Source organism: Trachypithecus francoisi, unplaced genomic scaffold (assembly GCF_009764315.1).
Source record: "Trachypithecus francoisi isolate TF-2019V2 unplaced genomic scaffold, Tfra_2.0 Lachesis_group1, whole genome shotgun sequence".
Taxonomy (NCBI): domain Eukaryota; kingdom Metazoa; phylum Chordata; class Mammalia; order Primates; family Cercopithecidae; genus Trachypithecus; species Trachypithecus francoisi.
Window position 1 is genome coordinate 55880786 of NW_022681454.1, and position 16175 is coordinate 55896960.

At 41.9% G+C, this 16175-nt stretch overlaps 1 long non-coding RNA gene across 1 annotated transcript in view; it reads right to left on the reverse strand.

Annotated features, from left to right (window-relative positions):
• LOC117085437 overlaps window positions 1–15716 on the reverse strand; it is a 65363-nt gene extending 49647 nt beyond the window's left edge. The window contains exon 1 of the long non-coding RNA XR_004437956.1: window positions 15424–15716. This is a non-coding gene — a long non-coding RNA (uncharacterized LOC117085437). The remainder of the gene's footprint in view (window positions 1–15423) is intronic.
• Between the last annotated feature and the right edge of the window lie 459 nt (window positions 15717–16175).

A 16175-nucleotide genomic window follows, 5' to 3' on the forward strand; every position in this document is an offset into this window, starting at 1 on the left:
AGATTTGGAAAGTTTCATCCTGGCTATGTGAAATATTTAGAGCATGGTTAGGAAAGAAAAAAAGGGTGGGGCCAAGCAATTGTTTGATAAGGAGATTAGTGCAGATAGAAACCAGGTGCTGTTCATCAAGAAAATGGGAGAATGACCCTGAAGGCATTATGGAGATTTGTGATGACATGCCCATCGCAGGCCCCAGGGTACCAGGGCCTTGAGGGCAGAATGGTTAAGAGAGGTACTCAGAGGACCTGTGAGACCTCAGAGCTCGTTTTCCAGGGCTGTGTCAAGTCTGCTCCCTGTATTCCAGGGCAGTGCTCCTTGACCATTTCAGCTGTGGCTCAAGCAGGCCCAGGTGCAGCTTGGGCTTACACTCTGGAGAGCACAGGCAGTGAAATTTGGCAGTGTCCATGTGGCACTAACTATATGGAGTGCAGGAGCTGTGGAGGCATAGCTACCTCCACCTAGATTTCCAAGGATGCCTCAAAAAACCATGAAGGTGGGACCACCACCAAGTGTCCTCATGAGAATAATGCCTAATGGAGCCAGGAGGACTCTCTTCAGTGGTACCATCTTTGAGGATCTCCAAGGGTATTAACAGAACACCCTAACTAGGGGAGCATCTGCTGGAGTCATGGGGTGAGGCAGTCCCAGAGACCCCAGAACTGTACACTCAGTATACAACTACAGCCTGGGAGACCTGCAGGCACTTGACTTTAACCAGGGAGCTGCTGCATAGGCTGAACCTAGAAAAGCCATGGAGCCATTGTCCCCACTCCACATCCAGTGTATCTGGAAGTCACAACATCAGAAGAGTCAGAGAAAGAAAAAAAGACAGTGGCAAAGTCAACGAGGGTTATCAAGGTATTCCATAAAAATTGTTTAGGATTTTATGTCCTGAAAGACCTCCAGAAGCAGAGAGAAGCAAACACATTTCCACACTTGGGTTCCTCCTGACTCTCCTAGGTTCCATTAGAGCAGAGTAAGTGCCAGGGTTCCACCAACCCAGGAACAAGCCCTGCAGGTGCAGTGAGAAGAATCCCAGGAGAAAACTCAGGAATAAAAATGAAGAAAGTGACACTTCAGACTGAAGATACCAGAAACATCCAGAAACGAAGCAGAAAAAAGCCCAGGGACCAAAAAAGCCCTCAGTTCAGTTAATTAAACCATGGAGTGGCCAGGAAATCCAGTTTCCTGCAAGAATGGGAATTTCTTGAGCATGAAGTATACAGGGTATCACATAGTATCAAAAACAATTTCCCGGCATCTCAAGCAGAGGGGTATGAAGAAGAGCTGGCAGAAGTGTCTCCAGATGCTGATAAGCTTGCAGGACTTATACTACACTGTTCACGAGGCCAACCAAAGGCTAAGGTGCCAACCCTTGCCATGTCCTTATGGAGAGACCTGCTGGGCCTGTCCTGCAGACTCTGGCCAAGCAATGGAGGAAAGAAGTACCCAGAAACAAGTATCCAGGGGAAGAGTGGGCTAGGGGACTGCCAGCACGAGGGGCTGAAGAGAGCAGTGCAGATAAGCTGGAGACGCTTGTATTTATTTAGTACAGATTTAATGACAAAGGCCTGGAGCCAACACAACCTGTGGATAGTTAACATTTTCATCCCGGCCTTGCAGGGAGCAGTCTTGCACATGGATGACCAAAGGTTGGTTTCCAGACAACATAAGTAAACTTGTCTAGATAAGCTTCCCTACATTCCCTTGCACCTACTTCTGGCCCTCTGCCTCAGGGTAAGAGAATTAGCTGTCTTCAGCTTTTATTCTCTCCCTAAGCTTTGCAAAACCTCCTGGCCTCTCAAGAAGGTTTGTGTCTTTCCCTATAACTTACAACTTTTCCCTGACCAATCTCCTACAGAGGCCCTGCACAAGATTCTGGGATACAGATGGAAGATCAGCATCTTCTCAGGTCCTGCCTGTGCAGATGTGGCTGACCTCACACCTCCTGAGCACCAGCCCAAGGCCTATGACGTTCCCATAGCCATTCAGGAGCTGATATGGACCCTGATACTTGTGATCTATGTGGAAAATCCTCAGGTATCCAAATGGGAGCCCTGGAACATGAAACCACCATGGTCAGTTTCATATATGTATCCTGCCTTTCTCTCAGCAGCCCTGGGCCCCCCACCTCAGTGGTCCATCTCTACTACTAATCCAGATCCTGAAGACAATTAGAATCTGGATCCTGATTCTATCAGAAAGACTGAAAAACAGCACAATCTGTATGTTGGTACATGACTCCTTTCTCTCCTCATCCAGTGCAGTGAGAATACATGTGAAATAAATGAATGACTGTGACCTCAAAAAAAAAAAAAAAAGATTTTATGTCCTGTTCATATTTTGTCCTGTTGAGTTTTAGACTCACTTGGAACCTGTTAAAACCCTTTCTTACCTATTTCTCCCTTTTAGAATAGAAATATCTGTCCTGGATATTTCCCATTGTGTTTTAGAAGCATGTAATAACTTTGTTTCACAGATTTATAGCTGGAATTTTCCTCAGGATGAAACATACGTTTGAGCTTACCCATATCTGATTTATGTGATATCTAGATGAAATTCCAGACTTTACAGATGATACTCAAAAGAGTTAAGACTTTGGGGGCCATTGAGATAAATGAATGTATTTTGTATGTAGGGAGAGGACATACATTTTGGGGACCAGGAGTAGAATACTACAGTTTAAGTATGTTCCCTCCAAAATTCACACACTGAAACTTAATGGCCAGTGTAATGGTAGAGCATTTGAGAAATGAACAAGCCATGAGGGCTCCTCCCTCATGAATGGAGTTAAGGCTGTTAGCTTCCTTGTAGCATTAGGCTTTTTGCCCTCCCACCATGGGAGGACAGAGCATTCCTCTCTCCAGAAGATCAGCAACAAGGAGCCATTATGGAAACAGAAACCAGATCCCTCACTAGTCAGCACCTTGATCTTGAACTTCACAGCCTCCACAACTGTGAGAAAATTTGTTTTTAAGTTACCCAGTCTGTATGTAGTACTATTATAAGAGCACAAATGGACTAAAACACTGACTTGACTGTGGGCTGACAAAGAGGCAGGAGAAGCAAGGGGAACAGCTTGAAAACCTAAGGAGGCATAACTGGTAGAGTCAAGTGGTAGGTGCGGGTGTTAAGTACACAGGAAAACTTGGTCTTCAACACAAGATACCCTGAGATAACGAAAAGTAGATGTAAGTTTACACAGGAGTCAAGTGGGGGAGAACTGGCATGGAAGTCGAGCAAGGGACATGGCAATTGGAGAAGGTTGACAGTCATTGCTGAGGTTGGGAAAGAAAAAGATAACTGATTCATAACTACTTTACTGAACTGTTCTGAACTTTAAAAACAAATACAAAGTTGCTACTTTTCTCCATTCCCTAACCTCAATCATTTGTCAAATCTTTCCCTAGATGATTCTGTAACTTTGTAATATTAATAGTATTACATATATAATATTAATAACTGACTATCCAATTCAATTTGAAACTGGAGCCCTCAGGTCATGTTTGAAGTAAACATGGGGTAAGGAGGTGAGCCATAAGAATTTGCCTGGGGTGGGGGGTGAAGTTAAGCATGTTCTCTCCTTCCCACTCTGGGTCTAGCGCTAGCATAGTCAACAGAATGCCCTAGAGGCAAAGAGAAGACTTCTGGTTGCTCAGCCAGATCTCAGTTGCAATAAAATATTTCTGCTTCTCTAGTTAGCCATTGCTACTGCCTATCCTAGGAGCCCCATTAGTGAGCTCACTGGAGAGACCTGTAGTACAGTTGCCTGCCATGCCTCACTTGACCCAGAGCTACCTCTGAACTCTCAACCATGCTCTAGCTGCCAGTTGTACTATTGTTCACCCTCTTTCTGGGTAAGTGTTTTCCATAAGAATATAGAAGCTGGTTGCTTTCCACCAGGACAAGAGCTGGGCAGCTCCATTCTGTCCCCCTTGTCTTGCATCTTCATGCTTGTAACATTTTTACAAGATGAACAAGAATAAGCATTCAGTAGTGTGTCCATTATCAACCTAGAACCAAAATTCATGAAAATAAAACTGCGTATGTATTGGGTCAGGGTGAGAGAGGATTATAGAGTGAAGATGGAAGTAAATTCATTAGTTTGGAGGAAGACACTGGTTATGACCAGTGATTATAAAAACCAGAAAAACACTGGTTACAGAAAATATAGGTGTAATGATCACAAGAATTGAATACACGAAGAAAAGGAAACGGTAAGGGTCCATAATGGATGAATGGGTGAAGAACAAGTGGTATACATACACAATGGTTATACATGCACGATGGTGTACTATCCAACCTTTAAAAAGGGAAAAGTCCCATCACTTGTGACAACATAGCAAAATTTCCTCCACTTTCACCTAAGTGAAATAAGCCAGGCAAAGACAGACAAATACCATATCATCTCACTGATATGTAGGATGCAGTAAAATTGAACTGAGAAGTAGAAAGCAGACTCACAGGCCAGGCACAGGGATTTACATTTGTAATCCCAGCACTTTGGGAAGTTAATGTGCCCTGATCACTAGAGCCCAGGGTTTCAAAACCAGCCTGGGCAACGTGGTAAAACCCCATTTCTACCAAAAATAACAAAAATTAGCCAGGCGTGGTGGCATGTGCCTATAATCCCAGCTACTAGGGTGGCTGAGGTGGGAGAATCGCTTGAACCTGGGAGGTGGAGGTTGCTGTGAGCCAAGATCACACTACTGCACTCCAGCCTGGGTGACGGAGATCCTCTCTCAAAACAACAACAACAACAACACACAAACTACAAGTACTAGAGGCTAGGGTTAGGGAGGGAGGGCAAAGAGCTGTCAATCACAGGGTACAATGTTTCAGATAGGAGGAATTGGTTATGACATCTATCGCACAGTAGGATAGCAGGGTGACTATGGTCAGTAATGTATAACGTATTTCAAAATAACTAGTCAACTTCAAATGTCTTACCATATAAAATGATGGGTGAGGTAATGGATATGTTCATTAGCTTGGTTTAATCACGTCACACTGTATACACATACCAAAACATCACATTGTGTCCCATATACATACACTATCAAAAATGATATTAACTAAAAAAATAAGTGAACCAAAAGTGCAGCACCCAAAAAAGGATATGTTCTAAGTAAAACCCTGGCAGGCAGATGTGTGCAAAATAATGTATCTGAAAACATAACAGTGCAGACATTAAAAACAATGTAGTTTAAAGTGACCTTATTAATGCTAATGCTGTAATATAACTGAAACAAACTAGGATAGGAAGTAGTACTTCTAAACCTTCCTAGGCATCTCATGTGCAGAAACAGGACTGAAATGAGCCAAAAAGTAAGGCTTAATGCATGGCTTCTAAGCTAGCAAAATATTTGACCTATGCAATGGAGAGCAAGAAGAGTGGTAAAAGCGTAGTAAGTGGAATAATGTGAAATGGCTAAAGCGATTCTATACATGTAGTTTGAGTAGGCTTTACTGTAGCATAATTGACACCCCATCTGTATCACCTCAGCCTGCATGTCTTTACCCAAGGTTCTCTCAGGCAACAATGCAGTTGTGGCAAGTTAATATATATCAGGAAATCAACACCACATTGTAACAACCCTTTAATAATAAGTGATGTACGTCAGCAGATAAATATCCCAGATCCCCTGACTCTCAGGCTGGAACAATTCTGAAGTGTGTATCTACTCTGGCCACCAGACTCTCCCCAGCAGAATTCCCCTTAGTTGTTCTCAGGATGACAAACTTGGTAATGTACCCTTTTAGAAGAACGTATCAGTAAAAGATTGGGGAGTTGAGACAGAAGGAAAGGCAGCCAATAAACCACTGATGTTTGAAAACCTGCCTCAAGGTCTCATCCTGGGGCTACCCAAACTAAGGCAATTCATTCCAGAAGTGATCTCAGGAATGAGATTTTAGGAAGGCATTCTGGGATAGAATCACTTGCTAGCCAGGTAGCAAAGGGACCCTATTACTGGTAGAAAGCGGGGCAGAACCCTAGTGTGCTCTAGCATCTCAAGTACTAAGAGAACTGGGGTGGAAATAGAATGGCACCTAGTGTAAGGTTAGAGCAGGATCCCTAGTCTTGAAATATGGTGTCTCCAATCTAAAGCAGCTTATAGGCCCTGTGCTTCTCTTTACAACAGGCAACATAATACACAACACTTTGTCTTTCATGTTGGAAGGTATAAAGGTATATCCTAGAACACCCCTAGCTACTGGGCCCTAAAAACCTCCCTACGGGGACAAGTCCATGAACTTCCACAGGATCTCTCTACATCTGAGGCACTTGTACGTCACCAAGACCTCCAGCATACTGGCCACGTTTTGCTTATCCTGTCCAATGTGATGTTCTGTGGGATGTCCAAGTGGTACAGATCTCTTCAGACTACATTATGACAGAAGCAGGAGCAGTAACAAAAGGCACAACTGTCCCTGTAGTTTTCTATTGCACATTAATGTGGACCATTTCTTTTCTGGTCAGAAAAAAAGGCAGTTCATCTATGGCTGCCTATCATGTACCTAAGGCTGCCTTACTCTGTTCTAGCAATAACAGCACACCTGGAACAGTAGCTACAATTCAGGCTACTTGACTGCATTTACAGTAGCCTATTCTCATCCTTCAGGGTTTATCTCAGTTCTGCAGGGGCCAGGCTGGTAAATGAAAAGGAGATGTGATAGGAACCACCGATCTCATGTTATTTGGATCCTTATGAGTGATACTGATTTTAACCAGCCCTTTTCAGTGTAAAAGTTCGAATGTCTTCTACTTGGCCTGTAGGTAATTGCTATTATAGCAGAAAAGGCCAAGAACACTCAAAGTGAGAGGTGTTCCAAGCACCAAGGATGTCCATTCCAATATATTCTGGGACTTGGGAAGTCACCACCAGGCTGGATGCAATGGGCCTATAAGCTGCTGAACTTTGGTCATGACTATTCATAATCTGGCCATAGTATGTCCCTACTTTCTCATGGGGGCCAGGATGACACTATGGATCTCCAATGTCAATGGTACATAGCCAATAAAAGAATTAGGACTATTTCCCTTGTACTTCTCAAATATGCTATGTTACACTAACGAATGCACTTCACTCTACCAGTATACCATCCTAATTTATCACTGGGAAGATCATTTAACAACTGGACTGCTATTTGTGGAGGGTTGTGTTCCACCTGCAACCAATAAGGTCTTCAGAGTGGACAGTCAGGAATCCAGCCTAAATCAAGCACCCTAGTATTGCCTGCTTTCTTGGACCACTTCTGGGACCAGCTGCCTCAGGCTGGCTTCTTCAAAAGCAGATGATAAGAATTTGGCATGCAGAGTATTTATTCAGGATGAATATTTATGGCAGAGCTAGGCAGCAGGATTGGTCGTAGAAGTCAACTGCAATAGAGAGCTGAGAACCTTACCCAACTCTAGAGAGTTCTAGAGAATTAACCCATTAGAGTTGTTCCACACTGGGCCAACATGGGTGGGCCTTTACCCTTCCAACACAATCAGTCATTACAGGAAGAAAGGCATGTTCTTGGGTGAATTGAAAGCAGATAGCTGAAGGCTGTATATGGACAACAGTCCCAGTAGCTGGGCCAAGTCACTCCTCAAAGGGGAATCTGAAATATTCTCAAAGACACCTGGTATGAGCCTTAGTGCCCTCACAGGATGATTCCTTTAAGCATGGGAGAAGAAGTTGCCATGGCATTTCTGGAATTTCCAACGTATTTACTGGAGGTTGAGTACTGAAGTAGTCAAAAGGCTCAGAGTTGGGCAAGCTAGAATGAATTTAAGACTAGATAATTCATTATGCATTTATGTTCCCTAGGAGTACCTGGAAGATACAACCTTCACCAAGGTAATAAGTGTATTAGCAGGAGTAGCACTGGTATCTTTGAGATTTTCACCATTGGCTGTCTTACATAGTCCCAGGTTGATGGCAAGACAGCGTTATGAAAACTGGGCTTTCTCATGTATGTGAGTAAGGTAGTCTCCTGGAAGAGCAGCAAGAGGGCAGCATTTAGCTGGCAGAAGCTAAGAGGATGTGGTTACTATGAGAGGCAGCAGAGCTGCAATGGCTGTTGGAGCTCCAACCCACAGGATTTCCGGCAATGCCCAATAAACCAATGTTACTAAGGATAAAACAGATGAACAGCCAATGACCTGTATAATCAATGATCAATACAAGAATAGCAAAATGCGAATGTCAGCTGTTCATTTTCTACACTTTGGCGACTTATTAGACATAGAGCTTATTAATCAAATGGGCTACCAATACTCTGGACAAGGATTGAAGGACTAACTGTACACTTGCCATGGTGTGGGATCTCTCTAAAGGGTACATAAAGGCATTAACCAGATTAATTGTAGCATGGGAAAAGGAAAATATCCAGCTCATTTGAAGGCTGTTAGAGGATCTGAGTGGTAATGGTACAGGACACTCAAAATGCCAACATGACTTCCCTGATAAAGTAGCCAGAAAACATTCTCAAAAATCTCCCTAAATTGATCCGATTCAAGCTATTTCAGAAATACCAGCAGACTGTTTATGGAATTGGCAAACTGACTCTTCAGAAGTAATGGAAGACGATATATCCATTAAAAATGAAACAATCCAACTGTTTTTCTATACTGCTTTCTCTATAAATGTTTTAAATCCTTCTTTACCTTGCTGCTCTGTGACCAGTTGTGCAAATTCTCTACAAACTACACCATATGTGGTCATTTGTCCTCTTGTTTCCAGTGGGGTTAAAGAGGAGGGACCCAGGAGATTAGTGGGTGACTAGTCCCCCATTTCTTCACAGCCGCAGCTGTGTATTGAACAGATAAATGCCATTAATGTCTCAGCAGATATTAAAATAACTCTTGGGAGAAATAAGACTTTTCCCACTTCCTGTTTTCTGTTGGAGACTTTTGTTCAATAGTGGTCACTTTCAATCACATAGCATTTACTGAAATGTGACCCAAATGAAGATGTAGATTAATTCCTGGGGCCAATTTTTAGAAATAAGGCAGTGATTTCCTAACTAACCTTTGTTTATATAATTTGTGACCTTAAATAACTAATACTAGTCCCTCGGTGATTCTTGTTCTGAGGCTGATTTGTCACTGCTAATTCTAATTAAGACTTTACTGCAATACAAATGTATCATAGTAATACTTTTAGAGATGGAAAATAAGCAGGGAGTTACCTTTTGTAGTTGTCTTTAAATGTTAAGACAATATTACTTTCGATAAATCCAACATCCCTTCACAATGAAGGCTCTCAAGGCACTGAAGGAAGAGACCTCAAAAAATAAGCCATTATGACACACCCACAGCCAAACTGAATGAGAAAAAGCTGAAAGTATTCTCCTTGAGAATCAGAAGGCAACAAAGATGCCCACACACTTACCACTTCTACTTGGCATAGTACTAGAAGTCCTGGGCAGAGTAATCAGGCAAGAGAAAGAAATAAAGAATATCCAAATAAGAAAAGAGGAAGTCAGATTCTCTTCACTGACAATATGGTTCTCTACCTGGAAAACCTTAAAGATTCTGACAAAAGACTTCTAGACCTAAGTGACTTCAGTAAATTCTCAGGTTCCAAAAAAGAAAAAAAAAAATGTGTAAAAATCAGTAGCGTTTCTATACAGCAGTAACATTTAAGCTGAGAGCTAAATCAAAAATACAATCCCTTTTACAATATATACATACAAAAAAAGATACTAGAATACACCTAAACATGGAGGTGAGAGATCTAAGGAAAACTACAAAACACTGCTGAAAGAAATCATAGATGATACAGATGGAAAAACATTCCATGCTCATGGATTGGAAGATGGCCATACTGTCCAAGCAGTCTGCAGATTCCATGCTATTCCTATCAAACTACCAACATTTTTCACAGATTCAGAAAAACCTGTTCAAAAACCTATACAGAGCGTGAATTGCCAAAGCAATCTTAAGCAAAAAGAACTAAGCCAGAAGCATCACACTACCCAACTTTAAGCTATACTACAAAGCTACAGTCACCAGAACAGCATGGTACTGACACAGAAACAGACACATAGACCAATGGAACAGATTTGAGAACCCAGAAATAAAGCTATACATCTACAGCTATTTGATCTTTGACAAAGCCAACAAAAATAAGCAATGGGAAAGGACTCCCTACTCAATAAATGGTGTTGGGATAGTTGGTTAGCCATATGCAGAAGAATGAAACTGGACCCCCACCCTCTACCACATATAAAAATTAGCTCAACATGGATTAAACGTTTAAACATAAGACCTCAAACTATAAGAATCCTAGTGAAAATATAGGAAATACCATTCTGGACATAGGCTCTGACAAAGACTTCACGATGACTCCAAAAGTAATTGCCAACAAAAACAAAAATTGACAAGCAGGACCTAATTAAACAAGAACTTCTGCACAGCAAAAGAAACTGAGCAGAGAGACAACCTACAGAAAGGGAGAAAGTGTTTGAAAACTATGGAGATTAGACCTTTGTCAAAGCAAAGCCTAAGAAACTTAAATCAATATGCAAAATAACCTCATAAAAAGTAGGCAAAAGACAGACTTCTCGAAAACCACACAAGTGTCCAAGTACCCACATAAAAATGTTCAAAATCCCTTATCAAATATAAATGCATATCAAAACCACAATGAAACACCATCTCAGAGTCAGAATGGCTATTAAGTCACTAACATATGTTGGCAAGGTTACAAAGACAAGGGAATGTTTATACACTGTTGGTGGGAATGTAAATTAGTTCAGACACTAAGGGAAGCTGTTTGCAGATTTCTCAAAGAACTTAGAACTATCATTTGACACAGCAATCCCATTACTGGATACATATCCAAAAGAAATTCTACCAAAAAGATACATGCACCCATATGTTCATCACTGCACTATTTACAGTAACAAAGAAATGGAGTCAATCTAGGTGTTCCTCAGTAGTGGCTTGTATAAAGAAAATACAGTATATGTATACCACAGAATACTATGCAGTCATTAAAAACAAAATCAGGTCCTTTACAGCAGAATGTGTACAGTTGGAGGCCATTATCCTGAGCAAATTAATGCAGGAACAGAACAAGCATCACATATTCTCCCTTGTAAGTGGGTGCTAAACATTGGGTATTCATGGACATAAGGATGGCAACACTAGATGCTAGGGATGAAAAGAAAGGGGAGGGAAGGAAAGAGGGGGGCAAGAGCTGAAAAGCAACTGGGCCCTATGCTCATTGCCTGAGCGATGGGCTCAATCATACCCCAAACCTCAGTATCACAATCTATCCAGGTAACAAAACTACACATGTATCCCCTGAATCTAAAGTTACTTTTAAAATGGTAAGCTTATAGTATGATTATAGTTCTACAAATACTATTTAACATAGTAAGAATATGAGTATGCTTTGTTATAATGTGCTGATGTTGACAAGACTATTCAATATTTCTTTATTATAAGAAAAGTAGCCTACAGAAATACCAATAGTTGTTGCCATTATTGTATATATTCCTAAATTTAGTCCTGTGAGTTTAAGAGCCAGTAAAACATAAAAGCTATGTCTTACAGATGTGTCAACTTGGTCTGACCTTTCCAGATTTGCTCAGCCCTACCTGCCTCTTGGCTGCTTGCTCAGTGGGGAACCCCAGCCTCAACCATCACCCCCCACACCACCAGCCCCCATCATCTCTGGCTTTGCCAGAAACCTATGCTTCCCCAAGGAAGATGACTGCACTCTGGCACTGTCTCCATGGTCCAGCTGTGATAGGCGACAGCCACCTCAAAGTCAGTCTCAGCTGCAGAGAGCTGGTGGGGATAGAGCCTACATCTGATATCTGAGCAAGGTAGCCTAGAGAGGCCCAACCATTATAGATACTGACGAGCAATACTAGCCCTGGAACTCTCTACCACATTAGTGAAAGCTTTGTGGTGCCCAGACCACAGCTGACCTCTTCTCTAATTCTGCCTTCTTCACCTCCCTTCCATAGGCAGCCTTTCCTTATAGACAACCTCATACCTCAAACTCTTTTATTTCAGCAAGGACATTTTTTTTTATGGAGCTAAGGCTGAGAGATGCATACTGTACGATCAAAGAGAACATGCCCCATTTGGTAGCAACCCCTTTATGCTTTCCTTCCTTCCATAACTCAAAGAAAGCAAAAAGCAGGACAGAAAGCATAAAGACAGTAGGTTGACACTCATGATTTCTAGTGTTTCTAGTTAGAGAATATTGTCAGACTGGATTTTTAAGTGCCATTTATGTTTCCAATTTCTTTTTTTTATTTTTATTTTTTTTGAGATGGAGTCTCGCTCTGTCTCCCAGGCTGGAGTGCAGTGGCAGCGAACTCGGCTCGCTGCGAGCTCCGCCTCCCGGGTTCCCGCCATTCTCCTGCCTCAGCCTCCGGAGTAGCTGGGACTACAGGCGCCTGACACCACGCCCGGCTAATTTTTTGTATTTTTAGTAGAGACGGGGTTTCACCGTGTTAGCCAGGATGGTCTCGATCTCCTGACCTCGTGATCTGCCCGCCTCGGCCTCCCAAAGTGCTGGGATTATAGGCATGAGCCACCGCGCAAGGGCCCCTCCAATTTCTTAAGTATATCACTTTGAGTATTGCGGCACTATTCACAATAGCAAAAACTTGGAATCAACCCAAATGTCCATCTGTGACAGACTGGATTAAGAAAGTGTGGCACATATACACCATGGAGTACTATGCAGCCATAAAAAAGGATGAGTTTGCGTCCTTTGTAGGGACATGGATGCAGCTGGAAACCATCATTCTTAGCAAACTATCACAAGAACAGAAAACCAAACACCACATGTTCTCACTCATAGGTGGGAACTGAACAATGAGATCACTTGGACTCGGGAAGGGGAACATCACATACTGGGGCCTATCATGGGGAGGGGGGAGGAGGGAGGGATTGCATTGGGGAGTTATACATGATATAAATGAATTGATGGGTGCTGACCAGTTGATGGGTGCAGCACACCAACATGGCATAAGTATACATATGTAACAAACCTGCACGTTATGCACATGTACCCTAGAACTTAAAGTATAATAAAAAATAAAAATTAAATTAAAAATAAAAAATAAAAAATAAAAATAAAAATAAAAAAATTCAAAAAAAAAAAAAAAAAAGAAGATAGGAGAACAGATGCTAATAGTGTATCAAAAGAGCTGGTAGAGTTACCAAAACGATTATCTGAAATAAACTCATCAACTAATTTTGGCAAATATAAATTCACCAGAAACAAGCTTCTATGAACCTAATAACCTTAACGTGTATGTGAAAGTTCACAACTGCAAGGAGAAATTTAGCAGGCCAAGACAGCAGTGTTCCCCTCCAAATATTTAGTGTTTTTATTTGACCTGCACAGGAAGCAAGCAGCTGAGTGTCTTCTAACTGAGCAGCTGCAGTCATGTAACTCTTTCCTGCCTCACTTTAATTCTCTCACTCTTGCAGTCCTGGGTTTGTAGACTCCTTTCCCCAGTACAGAGATGCTTCTATATTTTGCTTCAGGATCCGTCTTCTAGGAACTCCCAGGTACACAATCACAGCAGGTACATTTACTATGTTATAAGGTCCCTTTGAAAAAGAGACAAAACTTTCTTCATGTTTTCTGTCCTGAGATTTTTGTTCGGTAGTAAACAGTCACTACCAGTCACATAGCATTCACTGAAATGCGACCCAACTGAAGATGTAGATCAATTCCTAAAGCTAATTTTGAGTGTCGTAGTATAAGAAAATAATTCCTTGGAAATAAAGTGATTTTCCAAATAACCACTTTTTCTATAATTTGTGACCTTAAAGGGCTTACACTGGTCCTCAGAGATCCTTGTTCTGATACTGCTTTAGTTTTCTGTTTATTCTAACTCATCAGTGAAAGTGAGTATGCTTTGTTAGAATGTGCTAATGTCAAGGCTTGATATGACTATCAAGAGACAATTAGCCTAGAATATTCATAGTTACAGCCATTATCATAAGTTTTATGTATATACATATACATATGTGTGTGTATATATATACACACACGTATATATATATAGGCCTGTGAGCTTTGTAAAAGTTATGCTTTGAGAAGATGTCAATTTTTATGCATCTCCAAAGTCAGTTTAGCCCCCGCTGCCTCTCAGCTGCTTGCTCAGTGGGGAGCCCTGGCCCCAACCATCATCTCACTAAGGTTATGTGCCTCCCTTACCACTGGGACTCTTGGAGACCATACACCGTGGGGTGTGAGAGCTGACTTTTTCAACAGCTGCTTGGAAGGCACAAGTGACAACTATCTGGACATGCAGGGGATTTAATGCACAGGGGAAGGAGGACAAGGATGCTGGCAGTTATGATTCTGTGCCCTCCACCCCTCAGACTGGCCACAAGAGCCATAATTCTTGACAGCCACTGGAGTAGATACTCAAAAGGATACCCGTCCTTGCACCTCAAACTCCATGTAAGCGATGACTGAGAGCCCAAGCTGTGAGAGAGTTCCCACACGATCAAGGAGAACATAGTCCTTTTGGTAGCAGCCCCTTACTGCTTTCCCTCTTTCCGCAACTTGAGGAATACAGTTGAAGCACAAAAATAGAACAGAAGGCACAAAACAGTGGATTGACATTTGTGATTTCTAATCTTTTGAAGACAGGGTCTCGTTCTGTCACCCAGGCTGGAGTGGAGTGGCCCGATCTCGGCTCACCACAGCCTCCACCTCCTGCACATTGGCCAAAACCACAGTGACTTTTGCAACCCAATAGGAACCTTAAGTACAGTGTTCTCCAGCAGATGTTGTTACATTGTTTTTACTTGGCCTACAGAGGAAGCAAGCAGCTGTGTGTTTTCCAGTAAAGTGGTGCACAGCTGAAGTCACCACAGATTTCCTGCCTTACTTCATTCTCTTACTCTGGCTGTCTTGTATACTGCCTTCCTCAATAGGTTTTACAAATGCATGTAAGCTTTCTCAAGATCTTCCAGAGATCCCAGGTAAGTAATCTCAAACACTCAAGTCCTGTTTCTAAGTAATAATGAAGTTGCACTCTTAGCAATAATATTCCATGCACTACTATGTGCCCGCTAAACCCAATAAGCAACCTATCGAACACTGACAGAGTCAGGCCAGCATGAGCCCAGGCACCGAGGTACAGTGAACTGTAAATCCCTGCCTGCAGTTTGAACTCAAATGTGGAGACAAACAGGCAAAAGCACCAGGAAGGAAACACAGTAGAATGCGGAGTGGGTTTGTGATAGCGAAAGCAGCAGTCCTGTTTTCATTAAGGTTGCCAGTGCATACAGCACTTCTTTGATTTGCTCTAATCTGCCATTAACTAACTGAGATTGTTGTGAAAATGTCCCAATTTTCCCAGAGAACTGATATCTACATTTTTTTTTTGAATAGACATAAAAATTGACCCTCTAGTCTTAAAGCTTGAGTAACTTACCTTTGTCTTGTCTGAGTTCCCTCCTTAGGAAACCAACTGTCAGACAAGGAAAGTGAGTTCCTACGAAAGGAAGTCTTCCCACTGACATCACTTGGGGTAAAGTCTGTCTTCCCTGGCAATACTCATTGCCTCAGTTATTGGCTTTCTGTGTGGCAAGCAACCAGACCTAGGCGGAGCCCCTGGCATTCAGCAACAGTTCCATAACCACATTTTGTAACAGACTTCCTTTATCCTTATTTTACTTGGCGCACTCAGCTTTTGTGCACACAGGTGGTATTTGTAGAGTCTACATGTACAGGTTAAGCTTTAGACCACAAGAATAAGTAAGCAGCTTTTGCCACTACTTTTCAGTGTAAAATGTCCATGGTATAGAACGTACATACAGTTGTATTAGAATGTGGGTTGAGACTAATGCATATGAATTACTCATTAGAGTCATTCATTATCCAGTTACAAAATAGATTCTTACGGATCCCTAAACAAAAGCTCAGGTTCTTTGGCTATCCTAGTAGTTTCCTTCCAGCATGTAATAGGTCCAGTATCATATTGAGATATTTTGTTCTGCCACAGAGTCAAGAGAATGCCCAATTAGGTCAAGCTTGCATGTTTTGGCCCACAGAAATAGTTTTTCTACCATTCTTCCTGAAGCACATATACCTTCTGGAAAAAGATAGTTTATTCCATGTGAAGTGATTTCCCATACATTCTCTTGCTCCACTCTCTTGTAGATGAGATATGATGACTGACAAAGA